Consider the following 17,763-nt stretch of genomic DNA (forward strand, 5'->3'; position numbering starts at 1 on the left):
CTTCTTAAATTCACTTGTAACAATAAATGCCCATGAATAGCTAAAGCAACCCTGAGGGGAAATAAAAATGGGAGGCATCACTTTCCCTAAATTTAAATTATGCTACAAAGCAATAGTCATTAAAACAGCATGGTAATGGAATAAAGACAGACCCTCAGATAAATGATATAGACTTGAGTATTCATATAATGACCACCAGATATACAACCAATTGATTTTTGAGAAAGAGGCAAGAAATGCAAAATGGAACAAGGAAAGCCTCTTCAACAAGTGGTTTTGGGAAAACTGGTCAGCCACATGCAAAAAAAAAGTTAACTCTCACCTTTATATAATACCATGCACAAAGGTCAAATAAAAATAGATGAAATACTTTGATATCAGACCCAAGACTATAAGGTATATTGAAGAAACATAGGCCAAACATTCCATGACATTGAGAGTAAACGCATCTTTAAAGAAGAAAACTATTGGCCAAGCAGGTGAAGTAGAAATAAACAAATGAGAATACATTAAACTGAGAAACTTCTGCACTTCAAAGGATACCCGTGACTAGGTACTAAAGCTACCCACAGAATGGGAGAAACTATAACACCCAATACCCATCTGATAAGAGTCTAATAACCAAGATATGAAAAGTACTGATAGAACATAACAAGAAAAAGAGCTAATCCTATCAAAAAGTGGGAGGAAAAAAAAATAGGCATTTACTCAAAGAAGAAAGACAGAAGACCAAAAGGCACAGGAAAATATACTCCACATCACTAACCATCAGGGAGAATGCAACTCAAAACAACAATGAGGTATTATCTCATGCCACAGAGACTGGCACACATCACAATGAACAAGAACAACCAGTGCTGGCATGGATGCAGGGAGAAAGGAACTCTCACTCCTAATGGTGACAATGCCCTCTAGCCCATCCATTTTGGAAAACAATATGGATATTCCTCAAAAAAATAAACCCTTGAAATTGAGATCCTATATGGTTCAGCAATACCTCTACTAGGTATATACCCTAGGAATACAAAACACACTATTAAAAATGCTCTCTGTTGGGCCGGAGAGATAGCATGGAGGTAAGGCATTTGCCTTTCATGCAGAAGGATGGTGGTTCGAATCCCAGCATCCCATATGATCCCCTGTGCCTGCCAGCCTAGAGCCAGGTGTAACCCCTGAGCACTGCTGAGTGTGATCCCCCCCCCAAAAAAAAACAAAAACAAAAAAAAATGTTCTCTGCACTCTATGTTCAGGACAATACTATTTTCAATAGCCAGAATCTGAAAATTACCCTGGAGCCCACTAACAGAAGAGTGACTAAAGAAACTGTGGTGGGGGCCGGGCGGTGGCGCAAGAGGTAAGGTGCCTGCCTTGCCTGCGCTAGCCTTGGACGGACCACGGTTCGATCCCCCGGTGTCCCATATGGTCCCCCAAGCCAGGAGCAACTTCTGAGCACATAGCCAGGAGTAACCCCTGAGCGTCAATGGGTGTGGCCCAAAAACCAAAAAAAAAAAAAAAAAAAAAAAAGAAACTGTGGTGCATCTACAAAATGGAATACTATGCAGCTATTTGGAAAAAAAAGTCATGAAATTATTTTTGTCATGAAATTTTTTTAATTATCTTTATTTAAACACCGTGATTACAAATATAATTGTACTTGTATGATTACAGTCATGTAAAGAACACCCCCCTTCACCAGTGCAGGATTCCCACCACCAATTTCCCAGATCTACCTACTCTCCACCCCACCCACACCTGTACTCGAGACAGGCTTTCTTTTTCCCTCATTCATTCACATTGTTATGATAGTTTTCAGTGTAGTTATTTCTCTAACTGCACTTATCATTCTATGTGGTGAGCTTCATGTCATTAGCTGCACCTACATGGGAGGATGGGGGAAAGTAAGGGTTGGGATTGAGGCAGTAAAATATTAGAAATGAGCTTTGTAGGGCAGTATCAAGGTCCCAATACAAGATGGATATTATGGATATATAGAATATATGCACACAATAATATCAATATGAAAAAAAGAGAAAAAATTTCCACTGACTGTCCCAATATAAACCAGTGCTAGAACAGCCTGCCCTCCTCCCAGAGTGCATTCCCATTAGTGTAGGGAGAGATAGGGGGAAAGTCTGTTGACCCCTATAGAGTCCACCTAGACCGGTGCCCAGGGAAAGACTGAAGTCCAGGGGAGAAAAACCCTATACCTGGCAAGAGCTGGTCTCCAGAATCAAAGAGGAAACCGGAAGCCAGATGTCTGCCTGCCCTCCTCCCCATGCACCTCCCCTCTAATGTACAGAGGGAGGGGGGAACCTGAAGACCACTAAGAGTCCACCTGAACCCACTTCTGGCCATCTGAGCTGGCACCCAGGGAAGGCCTGGAGTCAGGGGAAAAAGACAAGGATGGCTGGGGGCCTGCCAAGCCTCCCAGCACTCCTCAGGCTAGGAAAAGGGTCCCGTAAGCTCAGTTTTTCTGATCTGTTAGTTCAGTGTGAAAATTTCTAATTTCAGTTGACAAAACTTCTTGATGCTTAATTTTGCTCCAGTCAAGTTTATCGATGCTTTTTTTTTTTTTTGAGCTCCCTGAACATTTTCCATAATTCTACTCTAAACTTCTTGAGAGGATACCTATTTGTTTTCTACTTTTTAGATTATTAGAGGAGCCATCTTGATTTCTGTAAATATGGGGGTGTACTGCAAAATTACTCCATTGGCAAGGCTGTAGATTGCTTCTTAAAATGTACAGAAATGGAATTCAGGGGTTACAAGATAAGCAAGGCAGCGAAGCGAAGCGGAGCAGCCGAATTTTGGGTGTGGGTCCTGAAGAGGCTATAGTCCTTGGATGTAGGCAGGCTCAGCAGAGAAAAGGTAGAGGGCAAGGCCGCTGTGGTTTAAAAGTCTCTGGGTACCCAATCACGGCAGGAATTGGCCCCACGTGCATTGGGTGGGGACATCTTACCGGGATGGGTCCTGAAGAGGCTATAGTCCTTGGAAGTAGGCAGGCTCAGCAGAGAAAAGGTCGTCATGAAATTTTTTAAACATGGATGGACATGGAAACTATTAGGTGAGTGAAATGAATCAGAGGGATATGGATAGACATAGAATAGTCTCACTCATCTGTGGGATATAACAAAAATAAAAGACAGTATGGCAATAATATCCAGAGACAAGAGAGATGAAGATTGGAAGGACCAACCCATATGAAGCTTACCAAAGAGTGGCTAATGCAGTTCAAGCACTAACAGCACTGACAACACTACCATGACAATGATAGTGAGAAGAGAAATAGAATGATTGTCCCAAAGACAGGTAGGGCATGGGGAAGAGGCAAATGGGAGACATTGGTGGCAGAAAGGTACATTGGTGAAGGGTAGTAAACATTCAATAACTGAGAAAGTATTTTTTAAAAAGAAAAATCCAAAGCCTTCTCAAAAACATAAGCCCCATCCAGATGGATTCACTAGTGAAATTTTTCAACCCTTTAAAGAAGATCTACTGCCAATTCTCTTCAAGCTCTTACAAGGCAATCAAAGAAAAAGAAAGACTCCCAAAGTGTTTCTATGAAGCCAATATTACCCTGATACCAAAAGCAGAAAAGGGCACCACAAAAAAAGAATTATATGATGAACACAGATGCAAAGATCCTCAACAAAATACTAGCAAACAGAATCCAACAACTTATTCAGAAGCTTATACACTGTGGTCAAGCAGAATTTATTCCAAGGATGCAAGGATGGATTAATATACACAAGTCAATATAACACCATATCAATAAAAGAAAAAACAAAAACATATCAATAGGTCCTGAGAAAGCATTTGACAACATCCATTCATGATAAAAACAAAACTCAATAATTATGGGAATTGAAAGAACTTTCCTCAATATTTTCAAAGCCATTTATCACATACCCTTTCCAAATATCATTCTTAATGGGGGGGGACTAAAAGCCTTTCTACTAAGATTTGGCACAAGGTAAGGTTGTCCCTCTCACCATTACTATTCAATATAGTAATGGAAGTACTTAAAATAGCAATTGGCAGAGAAAAGACATCAAAGGCATCCACATAGGAAAGAAGGGAAGATCTTTTTGTTTACAGATGACATAATACTGTATCTAGAAAATCCTAAAGACTTCACAAAAAAATCTTCTAGAAGCAACAGACTAAACTTGCATAATAAAGTCACAGGATACAAAGTTTATACACATAAATTCATGGATTTTTTATACAAAAATAATGAAAGAAGAGAATGAACTATCGAGATTACAATCCCAATCACAATTGTGCCTCGGAAAATCAAGTATCTTGGAGTCAACTAAAGAGGTGAAAGACACCCCATCTTCTCTATTGCTGCCACCTTCTGCTAGTTTAATGTCATCTCAATACCAGTGTGTTGAGAGGAACTCAGTGATCTCCTCAAACAACCCACCAAGTCATACTACACCAAGATGAGTGCATATTATAAGTCTTTGCTTACATCCTAAGGGAGAGTGCCCTCTCTCCCCACAGGTGAGTCACCCACCCTTAGAATTTGGGCCCAATGCTGAGATATTAGGACTCCTGTCAGGTGTTGCCAATGAAAACTCCCCAAATCTGTGGTCAATCTAAAACCATCCTATTCAAGGTATGAGGGGAACCATGGAAACCTCCCCCTACATTCTGCTCAGTGGAGACAAGTGAGACACTTGGGAAACCTCTCACCACCATCTCTGGTAGAGACCACCCCATAACATCTGGAATATACTGATGCCCAGGACACTCTGCCCAATGCCCAAGCATTAGTCCTCAGCCCAGCTGCTGCCATTAAGAATCCTCCCCATCCAGGTGAGCAGAAGGGACCTGGGAAGGCCCGTTACACCCACCCAGTGAAAAGTGCACACAGAAGATGCAAGGGACTTTCTGACACTTGACAATAATACTGATGCTAGCTGATGCCAATCTAAATTTCTCCAATTCACGTACACTGAGGGAAAGTTTTCCCTAGCAACCTACCAGGTGGTGGAAACTTGGGAAGCCTCCCTAATAAATGCTGCAGTATGGCATCTTTTCTCCCATCCCTGCGAGACACACAGACCACTCATAATCAGGCACCTGCCTCTAGCTATTATGATTCATGCCTTTTTCTGCCTATGCGAAATGCTTCCAATCTGGTGAAAGAAGAGGACCTAGGAAACCTCCTTGTCTAACACATCTCGGCTTCGTGCTAATAACAGGAATTCTGCCCTGGATGACCATTCATTAGTTTGGTGTCACCCACTACCACTGTCATTGTAGGTGTGCTTAGGTGCTTGGAAAGTGATGTAACCCCAAAGGACTCTAGATGCCTGAGACCCTGTGCATTAGTTCCTGACTGCCAATGTCAAACTCACTAGTCTGGGAAGTCTCCCTCTACACAAATCCTGCGTGTGATTTGCTATGTCACTCGGAACCCTGTCCCTGATGCCCATCTTGCTGAGCTATGTTGTAAGTAATAAAATCAGAGGGGAAGCTTATAGTTTGTATTTTTCATTTCAGATTGCATATTCTATGTGCTACAAATTACATTGTTCTTTAATAATGCCTTCCTTCCTGTCTGCTTTTAGAATTGGCCTAATGTTGGTTTTATAAAAGCTGTTAGGAAAGTCATGTTTCTCTAAGATGTTGAAAGAGTTTGGAAAGAAAATAAGATGTCCTCTACAGAAAAAAGTGGATACACTATGCTATGTTGCAAACTTGGAATGGTAATTGGCACTAAAGACAAAGAAGAAATAAAAAGAATGAGCCAGAGAAATGGCTCAAGTGGCAGAATACATGGTAAGCATGTGCAAGGGTCTGGGTTTGATCCCCAGCACTTCCGGATGAAACTATGAAGGCTCGCTGAGCACTACCCACTGAGCAAAAAGGGCCACGTGGACTGAACTCTGCCAGGAGTGACCCTGGGTCCCCTGAACACTGCCAGGTGGTAGTTCCTGTTCCAACACAACATAAATCACTTTCAAGCCATGAAAAACACAGGTATCATGACATATATTGTTAAGAGAGAAATGGCAATTTTAAATAGCTACTTATGGCATAATACCACTGGTATATTCAAGAAAAGTAAAAACTATCAAAATAGAAAAAAAGATAAGCTGCTTCCCAGGGTTGTGATGGTTAAAATGAATAGGCAGAGCACAGGAGAGGGACAATGGAAGAACTGTGGTGGTCTAGTGGAGGCTACCAACCATTGTACATTTGTACCATTAAGTGTGTGACACTAAGACTAATTAATATCTAAGACTAAGTAATATCTTAAAGAAAATGAAAGAGGAATTTGAATTTGAATTTCACAATTTTTTCTTTTTTTTGGTTTTTGGGTCATACCCGGCAGCGCTCAGGGGTTACTATTGGCTCTACGCTCAGAAATCGCTCCTGGCAGGCTCGGGGGACCATATGGGATGCTGGTAGTCGAACCACTGACCATCTGCATGCAAGGCAAACGCCTTACCTCCATGCTATCTCTCCAGCCCTGAATTTCACAATTTTTACTTTGTCACTCCCAGTGTAACTTGATTACGCCAAGTTCTGAGTGCTGGGGTCATTCCAGACCATAGCCATGCTCAAAGGAACAGTCAATGCTGGGGACTGATCCTTGTTCTCCTATGTGCAAAGCAGACACACAACTTATAGCACTCCCTTTCTAGACCTTGAAATATGTTTTTAATACTGTTACCTAAGAAGAGGCAGTTTAGATCTAATTTAGATCCTGAAACAGCCTGTGAAAGTCTTATTCAATATGATTAAGCTTAAAGTTCAGTATTTAAGGCCCAGAGAGATAGGATGGCAGGCATGGCACTGTTCTTGCTGCAGAAATTTAATCCCAGAAGCCACAGATGGTTTGGAGTGATTCCAGAATTCAGAGATGGGAAAAAGCTCTAAACACAGAAGAAAGTATGGTTTAAATACTAAAACATGATAATTAAAATGGATTCAGCATTAAAACTTGTATAATATCAGCATTATGAATTTAAAAAGCAAGGATGCTCTAATGAATCAGTGAATGTAGATACTGAGCACAACAGCTGAGGTTTTAGAGAGAGGGAAACCGATACTTTGTGCCTCAGGAGAAAAGAATTCACTGAATGTCATCTAGCAACTCAACTCCAACTTCAAGTCTCATTCATTGACCCTGTGGAACTGAAAATACTAAGTCCGTGCTATTTTAAAAAAAATCAAGCAAGTAATCCACTTCTTTAACTAATTAGTAAAATGCAAAGGAACAAAGAATCAAAAGATGGTGAGGAGGGCTGGGTCCCCAGTTTATAGAAAGACACTGATGACAAATGGGAAATACTGGAACTGCTTCCATGTATAACTATAAACTTGGGCAGAATATTTTAGAGAAACTGCTTTTTTAATATATTTTTATCTTTATTTAAACACCTTGATTACAAATATGATTGTAGTTGTATGATTTCAGTCATGTAAAGAACACCCCCCTTCACCAGTGCAACATTCCCACCACCAATGTCCCAAATCTCCCTCCTCCCCACCCCTCCCACACCTGTACTCCAGACAGGCTTTCTGCTTCCCTCAATTTTTCACATTGTTAGGATAGTTCTCAATGCAGTTATATCTCTAACAGCACTCATCGCTCTTTGTGGTGAGCTTCATGTCTTGAGCTGCACCTTCCAGCCCCCATCTCTTTTTTCTCTGAGAATTATTGAAAAAATGTCTTTTATTTTTCTTAAAACCCGTAGATGAGTGAGACTATTCTACATCTATCTCTCTCCCTCTGACTTATTTCACTCAGCATAATAGATTCCATGTATATTCATGTATAGGAAAATTTCATGACTTCATCTCTCCTGATGGGCGCATAAGATTCCATTGTGTATATGTACCACAGTTTCTTTAGCCATTCATCTGTTGAAGGGCATCTTGGTTGGAATGCCTTCTAGTCCAACCTTTATGGAAAGCGATATGGAGATTCCTCCAAAAACTGGAAATTGAGCTCCCATACAACCAGCTATACTACTCCTAGGGATATACCCAAGGAACACAAAAATACAATACAAAAATCCCTTTCTCACACCTATATTCATTGCAACACTATTTACAATAGCCAGATTCTGGAAACAACCGAGAAATTATTCTTAAATGCTGACTATGAGAAAGAGATTGTGATCTTTGAGTGTGCAAATCCATGCATGCACATGTGCACGAGGACACACACACACACACACACACACACACACACACACACCCATCACACACACAGACTTCACAATTGTATTGGATTCTAACAGAAACATTCCTAAAAAACAAGGAATAAATCCTCTGGAGGGCAGGGAGCTAAGCTCTCTGAGCTAAGATTTTAGGTGCATGTAGGGACAAGGCAAGGGCTCAGGTAGGATAGTAGAACAGAGTAAGATAAGGGAGCCCATAAGGTTGAGGGTCCAGAAATGTGCTCAGTGCTTTCTCATGGGAACTTAACCAGACTGTGTGCATAGGGCAAATGATAATTCATAAAGCTCATCAAGCAGCCACTGCAGTGGGGCAGAGAACTAAATGGAAACCAATCTGTGAATCTGGAAGGTGTGGGGGTATATTTCAGGGCCAAGCTATCTTGGACATCAGCTGAGTATTGAGAAAGGCCTGGAATTATGCAAAAATTACATGCCACCAGGAGGTCAGGCTGGAAACATTTCCTACTGAGGACAAGATAGAAAATATCTTTTATATTTTCCTCTTGTGTATGTGTGTGTGATTGTTGAAATGATGGGACACATTCATCTGACTGAGGAGCTGATGTGTCTACTTAGGGGGGTTCTGAAGAGTTGCATAACAAGTTGTTGTAGTGCTTGTGTATGGGCAAGGTCCTCAAGGGGGGCTTCTTATTGTTCTGGGGCTCATTTACATTCTGGTTATAGTATAGGGACCACTACCGAGCTCACACACCAAGGATTGCACTTACTGGCCATGGTCTTGCACGTGATTTTACTTGTGGTGCTCTCCCCATTGTTTTTTTTTTTTTTTTTTACATTTTCAGGTTTTATTCCAATTCTTTTTTTTTAACACCTTGATTACATACATGATTGTGTTTGGATTTCAGTCATGTAAAGAACACTACCCATCACCAGTGTAACATTCCCATCACCAATGTTCTAAGTCTCCCTCCTCCCCACCCGACCCCCGCCTGTACTCTAAACAGGCTCTCCATTTCCCTCATACATTCTCATTATTAGGACAGTTCAAAATGTAATTATTTCTCTAACTAAACTCATCACTCTTTGTGGTGAGCTTCCTGAGGTGAGCTGGAACTTCCAGCTCTTTTTTCTTTTGTGTCTGAAAATTATTATTGCAAGAATGTCTTTCATTTTTCTTAAAACCCATAGATGAGTGAGACCATTCTGCGTTTTTCTCTCTCTCTCTCTCTCTCTCTGACTTATTTCACTCAGCGTAATAGATTCCGTGTACATCCATGTATAGAAAAATTTCATGACTTCATCTCTCCTGACAGCTGCATAATATTCCATTGTGTATATGTACCACAGTTTCTTTAGCCATTCGTCTGTTAAAGGGCATCTTGGTTGTTTCCATAGTCTTGCTATGGTAAATAGTGCTGCAATGAATATAGGTGTAAGGAAGGGGTTTTTGTATTGTATTTTTGTGTTCCTAGGGTATATTCCTAGGAGTGGTATAGCTGGATCTTATGGGAGCTCGATTTCCAGTTTTTGGAGGAATCTCCATATTGCTTTCCATAAAAGTTGAACTACATGGCATTCCCATCAGCAGTGGATAAGAGTTCCTTTCTCTCCACATCCCCGCCAACAATGTTTATTCTCATTCTTTGTGATGTGTGCCATTCTCTGGGGTGTGAGGTGGTATCTCATCGTTGTTTTGATTTGCATCTCCCTGATGATTAGTGATGTGGAGCATTTTTTCATGTGTCTTTTGGCCATTTGTATTTCTTCTTTGTCAAAGTGTCTGTCCATTTCTTCTCCCCATTTTTTGATGGGATTAGATGTTTTTTTCTTGTAAAGTTCTGTCAGTGCCTTGTATATTTTGGAGATTAGCCCCTTATCTGATGGGTATTGGGTGAATAGTTTCTCCCACTCAGTGGGTGGCTCTTGTATCCTGGGCACTATTTCCTTTGAGGTGCAGAAGCTTCTCAGCTTAATATATTCCCATCTGTTAATTTCTGCTTTCACTTGCTTGGAGAGGGGAGTTTCCTCCTTGAAGATGCCTGTAGTCTCAATGTCCTGGACTGTTTTGCCTATGTGTTGTTCTATATATCTTATGGTTTGGGGTCTGATATCGAGGTCTTTAATCCATTTGGATTTTACCTTTGTACATGATGTTAGCTGGGGGTCTAAGTTCAATTTTTTGCAAGTGGCTATCCAGTTGTGCCAACACCACTTGTTGAAGAGGCTTCCCCTGCTCCATTTAGGATTTCCTGCTCCTTTATCAAAAATTAGGTGATTGTATGTCTGGGGAACATTTTCTGAGTATTCAAGCCTATTCCACTGATCTGAGGGCCTGTCCTTATTCCAATACCATGCTGTTTTGATAACTATTGCTTTGTAGTAAAGTTTAAAGTTGGGGAAAGTAATTCCTCCCATATTCTTTTTCCTAATGATTGCTTTAGCTATTCTAGGGTGCTTATTGTTCCAAATGAATTTCAAGAGTGCCTGATCCACTTCTTTGAAGAATGTCATGGGTATCTTTAGAGGGATAGCATTAAATCTGTATAATGCCTTGAGGAGTATTGCCATTTTGATGATGTTAATCCTGCCAATCCATGAGCAGGGTATGCGTTTCCATTTTTGCATGTCCTCTCTTATTTTTTTTTTTTTGTTACTTACACACACATGGCTGTAGTGTGGTCAGAAATTGTTTGCAGAATTAGGAAACAAATCACTGACAGGGCTGCCCATACCACTTGTGTTGGCAGCTGCCAGGATCTCACTAGGTGCACGTGAACAGTATGGTATTAGGGAACTAACACAGTCCTTTGTAAGACAGGCTGACACTGCTTACTGGGCTTTCCTCTGGACCCAAAGATACTTTGAACTTCGTGAGTCGTATATAGCTCTCCTCCCCCTCTTCTCATTGCTTTCTTCCCCTCGCCACCCCTCCCCTTATCTCTCCCTCCTCCTCTATACCCTTCCCTCATTTCCTGCACCTCCTCCCATCATCCTTCTCTTCTTCCCCATCTCACTCTTCCCCTACCTCCCCTACCTCTCCTTCCCTTCAACTGCTTCCCCTGTTCCTTCTGCTTCTTTTAAACAATTCTTTTAAAATCTAAACATATTCTTACTTCACAGACTGTACCATATGCTGATTTAGTTCACAGGCCATAGGTTGTCAAATCCCACATAGAGAAGGGCAAGTTTATAAAGCTAAAAACACTAATAATTAAGTCTAAAAATTAAATGTAGCCAGGCAATATGAAGGAATACACCTGCTAAACAAAATTCATTATTTTGGGGAGCTGGACGATAGCACTGTTGTTAAGGAACATGACTCAGTTCTATCCCAATCACCACATGGTCTCCAGAGCATCACTAGGTGTAAGTCAGGATTACCTCCACGCACCCCTGGGTAATCCTGGACACCCCAGTACCCTAGCAGCATCCTAGTTTTTCAGGACTTTGCACTGAACCAATGGTCTTTGAATTGGCTTAGAATCACAGGGGGCCCTGATCTTCTTGAGCAACACTTGGGAGAGACCCAAAATAACATTCAACTGCTGCCTTGCTTTGTAGTATTTGGGACCACATCCAGCTTCCTCTGTGCTCTGTGCTTGGAATCAAACCTCATTGGACACATACAGGGTAGGTCTCTCACTTCTTACCACATCATTTTTTCTTTGTGGGTCACCCAATGCTACTCCAGGCTCACTTCTGGTCCTGTCCTTTTGAAACACTCTTGGAGGAACTGGGAAGTATATGGGGATTCACAACGTTGCGAATCACAGTGTCTAATATAAAATTAAAAAAATAAAAAGGAAACATGTATATACTGAGACCAAGGCAATAGTTCAAATGGCCAGAGCATATTCATTGCAAGCTGGAGCCCTAGATTCAGCACCTAGCACTACATAGTTTGCTGAGCACCAATTCAAGTGCTTCCTGAGTGAGCCAGAAGTAGTCACTGAGCATCACTGGTATGGCCCAACCTCTCATGATCCACCCACCCCCAAAAGAAAAATATCAAATTTGGAGTAATAGCATAATCAAGCCCTTTGTTTGGAGCTTGTATGAATAAAATAGCTGGGTCTGGATAAATAGCACAGGAGTTATGGTGTTTTCCTTGCACACAGCTGATTTACTTCAATCCCCTCCACTGCATGTGATCCCCAGAATAGTGCTAAGAGTGATCCCTGAGCACAGAACTCAAAATAAACCTAGAGTACCTTAGGGCATAGCCCCCAAATAAAAGAAATAGCACATCATTCAGAGGAGATAGGGAAATGACATGGGAAGAAACTAGTTATCATCAGCCTCAAGGGACACTTGTTGAGTTTTCCAACTTAATTATAGGAATTATTGTGATACTCAGAGTTCACCAGGCTTTTGAAGTCATGTTTTTGGTTTGGGATTGGTAGGTTTTTGTGTATGTTGGGTACCAAGAGCAAGCATTGTTTCTGCTGTAAGATAAGCATCTTGGCTAACTGATTCCAGTTAACCCCTGTTTGAATTCACAGCACTACAGATTTCCCCTGAGCATTGCCAGGGGTTGATCATGGTCACAGAGTCAGGAAAAGCCCTTGAGCACGTGTGGCTCAAAAAGAATAAAAAATGTCTTTTTGAGGTATCATGGTTTACAATAGTTTAATAGTTATGGTCTAGACTAGATTATTGCATTATGCTTGGAAACCTAGAAACTTCTATGCAAATCATAGCACTAATTCTTTGAAATCTAGAGACTTTTTAGGGACAAAGGAGTTAAGGCATTGGCCATATATACAATCTACCCTAGTTTGATTCACAGTATCACATTTGATCCCTTGAACAAAGCCAGGAGTAAGGCCTGAGAAAGCTGAGTGTGACCACAAAACGAAACAAGAAAGCAAGCCTGATAATATTATATCTTTTCAGTGCCTAAATTGGATAGTAGGTAACTGCCCCATGGGTGTCAGAAGCAGGTTCTCAATCCAGTATTCCCACTGAGGAATCTTACTGCTGGTCTGATATCTACTTGCCAACTCATCATCCACATTTCATAACCTATTTTGGGGGGGGTTGTTCTTCCTATAGGCTCTGTATCTCCCTAAAGCTAGGAATATTGCCCTGATGTTCTGGCTCAGCTGTGTAGTCTCCACAACTAACCACCCAGGGAAGATCCCTCAACTCTAAGTCACAGAGGTGATTTCTCCAAAAGCCCGAAAATCACCCTCAGGGTTAAATATGAAAATTTTATTTTCTCCATAGTTAACTGAAGTTTTAAAGAGCACCACCTCCTGTCTTTCAGCTCAGTTTTATGGCACCTTCATCAAATAGACTTAGATGAACAACATGTGGTATACAATATAGAACCAATTGTCCCAAAACTGTTTGTTGAAGAGTTTGTTGTATGTCATTTTATGCTGCCAACTCTTTTGTCAGAAACTAGCTGGCCACATATAGAAATGTGTCCTCGGACATTCGATTCTGACCAGAGAATCATAGAGTCAGAGTCTGTCCAGTACCATGCTGTTTTGATCACTATGTCTTGGACTGCTTGACATCAGTATTGAAACAACTGCTTTAGACAATTGTATTATGAACCAAACATTTTGTAAACCACAATGTTTACATAAAGTTAAAATATTTTTTTAAAGTTGCATCTCCCAGGTGTCCCTCAGTTCATCTTCCTTCAGTCTTTAGAAAAGTGATTCTCAACCTGACTGCCATTAGAATCATCACAGAAGCTTTAAAATACTCCAGTGTGGTGGAAGTTTCTGAACTGCTATCCTTATGTGGATTATTTTCTGTATTGCCAATCCCCAAAGGACTGGGGCATGAGACTTCCATTACACTTGTTAGGTGTTACTGATTTTTCTCCTCTATAATTTTATTTAGTTGGTGTCTGCTTTTTGTATTCTATTCTATTTGCCTGGTCCATGTGGTAATCCTGAGGGGAGTTAACCATGAGGATGGGAAAAAAGAGGAACAAAGCTAAAAGAATGAGGGGAAAAAAACTATATAGATGTATATATACATACACATCTATCTATATATACATGTATATATGTATCCTGTTGCATGGAGATGGAAGCCACATACTTGCATAAGAAAACTCTGGCTGTGTATCTAAAGAAAACCTGGCTGTTTACAGGCCTAATCATAATGATTTTTTTTTTTTTTTTGGTTTTTGGGCCACACCCGGCGGCGCCCAGGGTTTCTCCTGGCTATCTGCTCAGAAATAGCTCCTGGCAGGCACGGGGGACCATATGGGACACCGGGATTCGAACCAACCACCTTAGGTCCTGGATCTTCTGCTTGCAAGGCAAACACCGCTGTGCTATCTCTCCGGCCCCATGTAATGATTATCTTGGGAATGACTGAGTCTATATTTGCCTATGTCATCCCTGGTAGGCTTTCTCCAAGACCATTGCTTCAGGTCCCAGAGCTTTCTGATAGGTGTCATTAAAGAAGACTGGGCATCAGTCAGTCCTGGACTTCAACACACATAACCCAGCAATCTTCTGGCATCGATTTCAATAGCATCAAAATTTTACTCAGAAAAAACATTTGTAGTCCTATGATCATTGCCATACAACATATTCACAGTAGTTCAAATATGGAAATAACCCTAATGTATGAAAACATGACTATGTACAAACTGAAATATGTACACAATGCAATACTACTTGACTCTAGTAACAAAAGAAATCATGCAACTGACTCAGTGTGGATGGACCTGGAGAACATTGTGCTGAGTGAAATCAGTCAGAAGGAGAGTGATTAGTACAGAATGATTCTTCTCATATGTGGAATATAAAACTGTATTGTAGGGGTCGGACTAATAGCACAGTGATAGGTTGTTTGCCTTGCCTGTGGTGACCCAGGATGGACCTGGGTTTGATCCCTGGTATTCAATATGATCCCCTGAATCTACCAAGAGCAATTTCTAAGTGCAAGGCCAGGAGTAACCCCTGAACACCACTGGGTGTGACCCAAAGCAAAACAAACATATCCCATTTTAGGGGAACAACAAATTACAAAAAGGCAGAGTATCCAAGAACAGGTCTACAGATCATCAGGACGCCAGTTGGGCACTAGTGGGACTAAATGTTGACAAGTCATCCACTCACACTCAGTGAGGTGCTGTGCTCATCCTTGGGCAATGGACTCTGCCTATGTGCCTACTAATCTTGAATTCCTCCCTGTCTGTCCTTTTAGTACTTTCAAAAGCCTCAGCTGTGTCCCTCTAAAGCAAGTGTATTGGCTTCTTAGAAAGGCTTAGGCATCTAGTCTTAAGGCAGACTAATACCATTTTTTTGCTCTGGGAAATCCTGTCCTTAAAAGGTCCAGGGAAAAGGCTCTTGTCCTAACTCAGGGGTCTGCAACCTTTCAGACATAAAGAGCCACTTGGACCCGTTTCCGAAGGAAACTGGGAGCCGCAAAACCATTGCAACATTTAAAACAAATATAACACTGCATATATTGTTTCTTACCTTAATGCTATATACGTCACCAGGTACGGCTGCCTCCATTGGCTCCGCTCCTCAGCTCCGCCTCACTGCTATAGATATAGCGGAGAGAAGCGGAGCTGAGATTAAAGCAGTATTTTTTTTTTCTGACATCGGCTCCGGAGCCGCGGCAAGCCTTCAAAAGAGCCGCATGCGGCTCCGGAGCCGCAGGTTGCCGACACCTGTCCTAACTAATGGCACAACTAATTCTGTATTAAAGAATCACAGTATTTCTTCCCCTCTGTCTTCTCTTTTTACAGAGAAGGTGACAGGGTGGAATACTATATAAATCTTGATTTATAGTTCCTTTGTCCTTTAGGTTCTTGCTTTTTGTTTGTTTGTTTGTTTTACTAAAACTAAAGGGATCAAATAGAAGACCCTCAGAGACATTAGGAAAACCCCAAACACAATTCAAAATTTTTTCATATTTTTATTTGAACATCATGATTATAAACATGTTTGTAATTGTGTTTCAGTTATAAAAAAAGAACAACCCGGGTCTGGAGAGATAGCATACTGGCGTTTGCCTTGCAGGACCAAAGGTGGTTGGTTTGAATCCCGGTGTCCCATATGATCCCCCGTGCCTGCCAGGAGCTATTTCTGAGCAGACAGCCAGGAGTAACCCCTGAGCACTGCCGGGTGTGTCAAAAAACAAAAAAAAAAAAAAAAAAAAAAAAAAAAAAAAGAACAACCCCCTTCACCAATGCAACATTTCCACCACCAATGCCCCCCCAGCCCCCGTCCCATCCATCTGCCTCCTCCTCCACCTCCTGCTTGTATTCAAGACAGGCATCCTACTTCTATTGTCATGATAGTTGTTAGTTTAGTTATTTCTCTAATTGCACTCACCATTCTTTGTGGTAAGCTTCATATAATGGTCAGTCCGTCCAGCCCTCATCTCTATTGTCTCTGGGTGTTAGTACAATAGTGTCTTTTGTTTTTCTTAAATCCCATAGATGAGTGAGATTATTCTGTGTCTATCTCTCTCTTTCTCTCTGACTTATTTCACTCAGCATAATAGTTTCCATGTCCATCCATGTATAGGAAAATTTCATGACTTTATTTTTCCTGATGGCTGCATAATATTTCATTGTGTATATGTACCACAGTTTCTTTAACCACTCATATGTTGTTGGGCATCTTGTTTGTTTCCATATTCTGGCTATTGTAAATAGTGCTACAATGAATATATGTGTGCAGAAGGCAAATTTGTACTGTGATTTTTGTTCCTAGGATATATTCCTAGAAGTGATATAGCTGGATCATATGGGAGTTCAATTTTTTTTGAGGAATCTCTGTATTATATTCCATAAAGGCTGGACTAGTTGGCATTCCCACCAGCACTGAACGAGAGTTCCTTTCTCCCCAATCCCTGCCAGCACTGGTTGTTCTTGTTCTTTGTGATGTGTGCCAGTCTGTGTGGCATGAGATAGTGCCTTCATTGTTGTTTTGATTTGCATCTCCCTGATTAATGATGTGGAGCATTTTTGTGTAACAATTCAAATTCTTAGTTCTGTGTTGGGGCCACAGAGATGCTCATGGGACTAACATTTGGTCTCTCAGAGGCCAGTGCTCTCAGCAGCCCCTTTGGGTGGCAGAGCAGGGCATATAGGCCTGAGGCATTTTTTTCCATGTCCTTTCTGGGGACTTGCTTTCAGCTGACTGCTCAGCCTTGCTTACATCACTGATCACCAATCACAAAGATTCTGTTTTATGGTTTCCCTCTCCCCTGAAAAGAACTCAAAGGTTAGCATGGATCTTCTTCGGAGAGAGGAAAAAAAAAGAACAGCCCTGAGTGCTGATGGTGTGAGTACCTACCACCTTCATAGGCCTACATCTCACCACTGAGCATTGAGTCTTGCCACTAGACACATCAAGAGTAGAATTCTAATTTTCTTAGTGCCGGGAAAAGAGACTACAGGCAGATTCTGACTGGTGGGGAATGCTCAGTTCCATTACTTGGTCTGCAGGGGGAAGATGCTGTGAACCTGGTGAACACCTCAGGGAAGCTTGGGTGGTGTCTTCAAGGGAGTTCTGCTCATTGCCATCATGGAGCCTGCCAGCTTGGCATGTGCAGAGAGCATGCACCTCAGGGATGTGAGAGAGGTCCTGCTTCAATCCTG

General features: G+C 41.4%; 1 protein-coding gene across 1 annotated transcript in view; it reads left to right on the forward strand.

The window, feature by feature from the left end:
- Nucleotides 1-17,763, forward strand: part of IGFN1 (immunoglobulin like and fibronectin type III domain containing 1) — a 72,117-nt gene that overhangs the window by 51,061 nt on the left and 3,293 nt on the right. The gene's annotated exons all lie outside the window — the stretch shown is intronic.

The sequence above is a fragment of the Suncus etruscus genome, chromosome 3 (genome assembly GCF_024139225.1).
Source record: "Suncus etruscus isolate mSunEtr1 chromosome 3, mSunEtr1.pri.cur, whole genome shotgun sequence".
NCBI lineage: Eukaryota > Metazoa > Chordata > Mammalia > Eulipotyphla > Soricidae > Suncus > Suncus etruscus.